Genomic DNA, 7,688 nt, shown 5'->3' with positions numbered 1-7,688 from the left:
GTGGCTTGCACGAACACCTTGTGAGTGAAAGCCGGCGATTGAAATAGGCGCTCAGAGCGGCGCCTAGTGATGACGTCATGAGAATTAAAGGGACAGGTTGCTATATGTGTTCCACCTACCTAAATGGTGGAACGCAATGCGGAAGAAATGGGCTGGAAGGGTACCGAAGGTACCAGAATCTTACACCCTGAAAGGTGAGGAGTGAGGAGGAGCAGAATTGCATCCTTTTTGTGTGGCTGGGAGGTTAAATACCTTATCAAGCATGTGGTACCCAAATGTCTGGTGTTTTTGCCACACAATTTGCTTGAGGCAAAGTTTGCAAATTGCAACAGTGCTATAGGCTGCACATGTGCTAAAAAAGGCCCTGACATCTGAGCTGTGGGAAGTGGGCCGGGAGATAACAGCTCCACAATGTGATGGAATAGTGTGGGTGCTCTCTACTCTTCCATGATGGCTGTCTCATTAGGGTTGTGCCTCCCCCTCACTTTCCTCTTCTGCTCTATCTGGCACCCAAATTGTGTCAGTGACCTCATCATCATCACCCGCTTCATCCTCATTATCACTGGAGACAACTTGGCAATACGCTGCAGCTGGGGGAACATGACTGCCAATTGGTTGTTTACCAGTGTTTTCCCCTCTCTGTAGGCTCATGTTTCTACCTTCCTCAACCTCAGAACCAACTTCAGAATCAAGTAATGGCTGAGGATCATCAAGGAGCAAGTGGCTGACTCTGTGTTCAAATAACTTAGCTGACTCTTCCATGCATGATGCTGGGGCTCTGGCAGGAGTAGCTGTGGACACATAGGCAGAATAAACCGCTTTGGCAGATGCCGTGGATTGCATACTAGTCTCTGCTTGGATGATAGAGGATGTGGAGTCCACCACCTCCTCTGCATGCTGTGGCTGGATAGCACAGGCAATGTCACTAAACAGAGGAAACGGTGCCCTGCCTGAGGACAGACAACGTCTATCTTTGCTTGTGGACACATAAAGTGCTGGCCCCCTCAAAGAGCCATGGGAACATCTGCCTCTCCTTGTTGGCCTCCCAGGCATGATGGAATGCATTAACGCACTTCAATATACTGCTGGAAAAGTACACTAATGCACGTCAATATACTGCAGTAAAAGTGCACTAACACACTTTAATATACTGTAGTAAAAGTGGACTAACACAATTTAACATAGTAAACCTGCCCTGACACACTAAACTGACACTACAGTAAAAATGACCGGTCACACTACACTCACACTTCACTATAGCTATATTCACACCTAACTGTTCCATAGCCATCTCTTTTGTTTTGCAGAAGAAACTCATAAAGTTCAGGAGATGGCTAAAAGTTGTAGGTTGTTAACCGTTTAAAAATAAAAAGAAACAACTGCGCTAATCCTAACAAAATGTATGTGAGCAGCAACTTCAAGTGTGACTAACACCCCAAAGATTAAATAATTTTAAAAAGCAGTGCTAGAGATGATCAGACAATGTTCAAATTGTATCAGATTAAAAATTAAATGTCCATAGAGTCCATGAAACCAGATTTTAAAAGGTGACTTGTGAAGTAACCAAATGAATGGGAGGCTTACCAGAAACCAAAAAATACGTGCCAAATGAAAACACAAATCCTGACGCTTTCAACAAGGACACTCCAAGATGATCTCGTGGTCCAGATCAATCCCCCTCGATGATGTTTATATGCGGGATAAAAATGAAAACGCCATAGCGTAAAATCAAAAAACAATAATGGGGTAGTAGAAAGTAATAATAAATAGCACTATCTCAAGATATGAGTCACCACAGTACCAAAAATGAAAAATTGGGTGAAAGAATAACCAGAAGGTACTCCTTACCAGAAGTGAAAATTTAAAAACATGAATATGTTGTGATATAAGTGAATCCCTCCACCTACAGGACTGCAGCTTACCAGATAGTTATGTCCAAAATGCCCATAAAAAGTAAGAGGATCCCAAACATGCTATGACTGCAACACCATATGTCCTAAACAACCTTACCGGATGATGTTAGGTGATAGGCAGAAGGTAATGGCTGGCAAGTGCCGGGATGGGAGACCCTTATGGCTGCGGTGGCTCAGGATGCGGTATGGATGCAAACATGAAATAAAGGAGGGAGCGCCAATAGCGTAAAATCCCACGATTTATTGTAACAAAAAATAATCACACTTACAGTGTAGACGAGAAAAACAGCAAGGGAGAGGAATGTAGCCGCCGGCCGGACGGCTCCGCTCGCCCGTGCTCCTAGACGCTGGTGAGGGTGACGTCAGCACGCCGTGAGCTGACGCGTTTCATCAGAGATGACGTTATCGAACCGTTGTTAGCCCTGATTTAGCAATGTTTCAATGAGTGAAATAATAGAAGAAGTTGCCATTCCATAGTTGCTGTATTTTGAATTGAATTTTGTTCCTTTTCCAGTGTATATGACTGCATTCCACATGTAGCCAGTTGATTATTCGCATAGCATGTAGGATTTTACGCCAAATAATGCCCTCTTTGATGCAATGTATTGTACCCAGCTGAGCCTTCCCTTGTAGGCCATTAGACTTTCCTCTATGCTGATATCTCTTTCTGGCACATAGCTCCATTGGAAATTTTTCATAATCATTTGAGATACTTCCCAAATTTTCTTTAGTTTTTGTGCAGGATGAGTTGTTTCATCAAATTCTTTGTTGTTTTCGAAGTGTAAATATTTAATGATCAGAGAAAATCTGTATTCCGACATGACTGTGCCAAAGAATGGAGTGGGAAGTAATGTATTAGTTGGCCAATACCACTTCTGCAGAGGTCTCCCCACCACTCCCTGAAGTATTATTAGGCCAAAAATTTCCAAATGTCATCTTTGGTCACTGGTTCCCACTTTCTGCTTCTTGGAAACTTCTGATGCAGAGTAGCTAAAATTGTTGCTCTTTGTACCGGTTTGTCTCGGTAACTATTTTTTCAATAACCTCATCGGTCAGAAATAATTGTAAGTATGCCAGGAGGTTGTCGTGTTCAACATCTACTTTCATACCAGGTGCTCCAGTAAATAGGAATCTTGGGGGCGCTGCTTGATCCATACCACAGTCAATAGAGCACCAGGTATGCACATCACTGAGCTCAGTCGCAGAATCGTTGTGTCGTCACTTTCAGTGTCTGATGACGAATTTCCCCATGAATCACTATCGCTTAATTCTGCAAGTGATTCTAATTCACTATCGCTGTTTTCTAGCTTGTCTAAAACCGCTTTTGACCTAAAGGGACACTTTTTGCATGCCATGGACGCTCTCAAGTTTCCAGGCAGAAAGAACGATAAAAGTGCAGGCAGGGCACTGGACAAAGCACTAGAGACAAAACTGAGGTGAAATGGTTTGATACAGTAATGTAATCCTGACAGATTACAATGTATTGTGTGTGTGTCATGTTTTGTTTACTTTTTTTAATTTCCTGTCCAGTTCTGCCCTTCTGCATCGCCGGCACTCACAGGGAAGGGAACTCAGAAACAGATGCTGGCATTGGCCGGAAGACACAGTGGAAGGACATCAAGGGATCATACAGACAAGATAAGTGACACTACAGTGTAATCCCGAGCGTGGCTCTGGGTTACCGCTTTTGGTCTGAAAATTAAAACCAAGTCACACTCGGAATTACCGCCAGGGAGGTTAAGTTAGGTGGCACACATGTACGATATACACAAGAAAAAAAGGTGTTTACAAAGAAGAAAAGTATCATTTAAATTGCCAGCCGGTAAATTACATTCCTTGACTGGCTTCCCTTTGTTTGTAAACAAAGCTGATTCCCTTTATCCATAACAGATGGTATGGATATGCCCCCATGAAGAAAAATAAGGAAAAAACAACTTCTGCACCCTAGTAACTGAGGATGCTGTGAAGCCTCCCGCTTCCTAGCAACCATCAATATCATTGGTTGTAAGGACGCAGGCAGACGCCCAGTCATTAATTAGGATGCATAGCAACCAATGATGATTTAGAAAAAAAAACAAAAAAAAAACAAATCCAATACCAGTCCTTTATCCTTGATGTGAGCCTGGTATGGAATGAATAAAAAAAAAAAGATGTGGAATCCCCCCAAATTTTATAACACAGTCTTCAGGTCTGGTATGGATTTTAGTGGGGAAGCTTGTTAAAAAAAACCATAGGGACACCCTAAAAAACACATTGAGTCCATCAGGTTCACCTAAATGGTCACATCATAAAGAAAAGTTACCAATGTATTATGGAATAAAGAGGTTCGTATATTTTTATGTAATTAGTATGTAATTCTTAGTATATCCTTAGTAATTCTTAGCTATAAACATTTTAATACATCCAAATTTCTTTGAATTTTGCCGGTAAAATAATAAAATGAGTTGGCAACCTTGGTCTAATAAGTCCTGTTCTCTACACAGTGGACACCAGCTTGTTCATTGGCAGACTGCAGAAAGGGGTTTCAATGGTCATGCTGCAACATGATGCTAGCATGCACTTAGTTATGGTTAGTAAAAGGGGCAAAAACTAACCATGTGGTTCTAAAGCAATTTATAATGACCCTGAAATTTTATATTCAGGATATAGAAGAGAATCATTTAATAAATACTTTTTACTCTCAAAAACAAGTGTTGCATGAGGAAATCATAGGTGTATACACACATACATATTTAGCAAAAGCAGCTAACCCACACAGAGCAAAATGATATAGCCCTAAACTCGAGAAAGTGCATTGGCTGCCAAATTGGCAATATCAACATTATTAAAATGTGTTAATGGCTCACAATTGATATGATTCCCTAAGAGAAATTTTATAAGATTTCACAAATTATCAAGAATTATGCATTTTGCCAATACAGCAAAATCCAGAACAAGTTTAATTCATAAAGGTCTCATGTTAAAGAGAAGAAGTGCAGCGGGAAATACACTATACTACCAAAAGTATTGAGACGCCTGCCTTTATACGCTCATGAACGATAATGGCATCCTGGTCTTTTTCCGTAGGGTTCAATATTGAGTTGGCCCACTCTTTGCAGCTATAACAGCTTCAACTCTTCTGGGAAGGCTGTCCACAAGGTTTAGGAGTGTGTCTATGGGAATGTTTGACCATTCTTCCAAAAGTGCATTTGTGAGGTCAGGCACTGATGTTGGATGAGAAGGCCTGGCTTGCAGTGTCCATTCTAATTCATCCTAAAGGTGTTCTATTGGATTGAGGTCAGGACTCTGTGCAGGCCAGTCAAGTTCCTCCATCCCAAACTCGCTCATCCATGTCTTTACAGGCCTTGGTTTGTGCACAGGTCTAAATCATTTGGTGAAGGGGTGATTATGGTGTGGGGTTGCTTTTTAAGGGGTTGGGTTTGGCCCCTTAGTTCCAGTGAAGGAAACTCTTAAGGCGTCAGCATACCAAGACATTTTGGAAAATTCCATGCTCCCAACTTTGTGGGAACAGTTTGGGGTTGGCCCTTCCTGTTCCAGCATGACTGCGCACCAGTGCAGAAAGCAAGGTCCATAAATTGAAGGTCAAATAAAGGTCCATAAAAGTCCAATATTGAACCCTATGGACTAAGACTGGGATGCCATTAAAGTTCATGTACATGTGAAGGCAGGTGTTCCAATACTTTTGATATTATAGTGTATGCGTGCTGCCATTTTCTACCTGTTCCTGCTCGGCTGATCTGCAGATCAACAGGCTTCAAATAATAATAATAATAATAATATTAATATTCATCATTATCAATATTGTTTTCTATGTGACCAGCAATGACCATGTATTTTTAAAATGCAGGTCAACGCAAATAGTACTAACAAGCCCTAACGGAGGCAGACTGTCTGGGAATGGGCTTGTTTAGTTAAATGTACACACAGAGGCACCCCAAAATCCAAGCTCCCCTCTCTTTCTTTATCACACTGACAAAGATGCCATATTAGTTCTCTGACTGACACCACAAATGCAGAGGAAATTTTTCCCTACCAACAGTGGGGCATTTTTCCTTTTAGTGACACCCCTAGCACAGAGACAATTTTCCTTCCAGCGACATCTCAACTCAGGGAAGTGTTTTTCTTGCAGTGATACTACCTGGGGTGGAGTCCAGGCATAGACGTTATTGGTCATGAGCAGAGGGGCATGCGTCATTTGAGCTCTATGCATATTCATTCACATGTAAGTGTGCAATCTTTAATTTAATAAATCATTTTTAAGGATTTATGCACTATGGTGATCTTTTCTTTGATGTGCTAATGTGATTGTGGCTTGCTATTTGGACATCTCAGCTGATATCAGAGTGATTGTTTCAGAGGTCTGATTACCCGTGGTATTGTTTATCTTCTCCGGAGGTCAGTGTCAGTAGATTGCCATTGCCAGAGAGATAAAAACAATAGTGTCTGGGCCTTGCGGGTGGAGGCAAACCATCAGCTAAGCGACCTGTTTGCTCAAGGGTGCGATGCAGGTATATTGAAGTAGCTGCTAAGATGTGGCGGTCTATTAGCACTAATAGTATAGTGTAAATAGCCACAAGGGGAAGGGGCTACCTATAGCACTTGCTGGGGATGTGCAATAAAAATGTTACTGGTTAAAGTGCTGTGAGTGCATCGGATTATATATTGTATTGCAAAGAAAATGGTATGAGTGCACCTGCCGTGCTAATTGGTTTTAAGGTGCTGACAGAAACAAAACAATAAATATGTGCAAATTTTGATAGACACACCTAAAGTGCAAATATCTAAATTGGATACTTGATAAATCAAGGTAATAATAAACATAAAACAGCAAATAAATACAATAAAAGTGATACAAATTTAGTGCACTACTATAAGTGGTTAATATTGTTCCATATATGCTCAAAAATATTAGTTCATATAGCTCCTCATAAAAAATCAAAAACAGACCAAAAAAATCAAAAACAAAGTTCATGACTTGTAGTGCAAATTTTTGGGTAATTCCTGAGTGCAATAAAGTGCTGGTGCTCTGTGCTCAATTTCCAAATGATCTTGTGATGATAGTCTTTCCACCGTGGGTAATAATGAGAAAACACACTCAGACAGAATGGGTCTTATATACCATATAGTACTAAGACCAGCAAGGCTTGTTGACCACCTGGGCCAGGGGAGATCCCATCAAGGGATGTTGTGCCTCGATCCTCAGTATTGGCAGCTCCTAATCCCCTCCATTCATGCGTCCGGGCGGTTTATGGAATAAAAAAGGGGGCTCCAGATGGTGTATTATCGTTTAAAAAGATTTTTATTGTTTTCCACAATAATAAAACAAAAAAACACAGTAAAACGCCAGCAAAGTGGAGCCCGTGGGTGGAGAGCGGTGATTACCGTACTGCGTTCCACCCAGCTCCTGTGACATATACGGCGTGCGTTCCACCTTACGCGCATTTCGTCATAATGTTGACGTCTTCAGACCTCATGTCATTTTTATCATTTTGTTTTTTTTTTTTTACTAGTAATGGCGGCAATCTGCGATTTTTTGCGGGATTGCGACATTGCGGCGGACAGATTGGACCCCTAACTGACATTTTTGACACTTTTGGGGGGGCCAGTGACATTATTACAGTAATCAGTGCTAAAAATATGCACTGTTACTGTAATAATGCCATTGGCAGGGAAGGGGTTAATACTAATAGTGATCAAGGGGTTAAATGTGAGCCTAGGGGAGTGATTCTTACTGTGGAGGGGTGTGGCTTGTGAGATCATCACAGAGACATGTGA

General features: G+C 41.4%; 1 pseudogene across 1 annotated transcript; it reads right to left on the bottom strand.

Moving 5' to 3' along the window:
- Positions 1 to 2,461: 2,461 nt before the first annotated feature.
- Positions 2,462 to 3,268, bottom strand: LOC309544453 (piggyBac transposable element-derived protein 4-like; annotated as a pseudogene). The gene has a single exon. The product of its transcript is annotated as a piggyBac transposable element-derived protein 4-like (transcript).
- Positions 3,269 to 7,688: the final 4,420 nt, after the last annotated feature.

The sequence above is a fragment of the Pelophylax lessonae genome (assembly GCF_965119305.1).
Source record: "Pelophylax lessonae genome assembly, chromosome: 1".
Lineage (NCBI taxonomy): Eukaryota > Metazoa > Chordata > Amphibia > Anura > Ranidae > Pelophylax > Pelophylax lessonae.
Note: the sequence above shows the minus strand (reverse complement) of the source record. Positions and strands in the feature narration are given on the sequence as shown.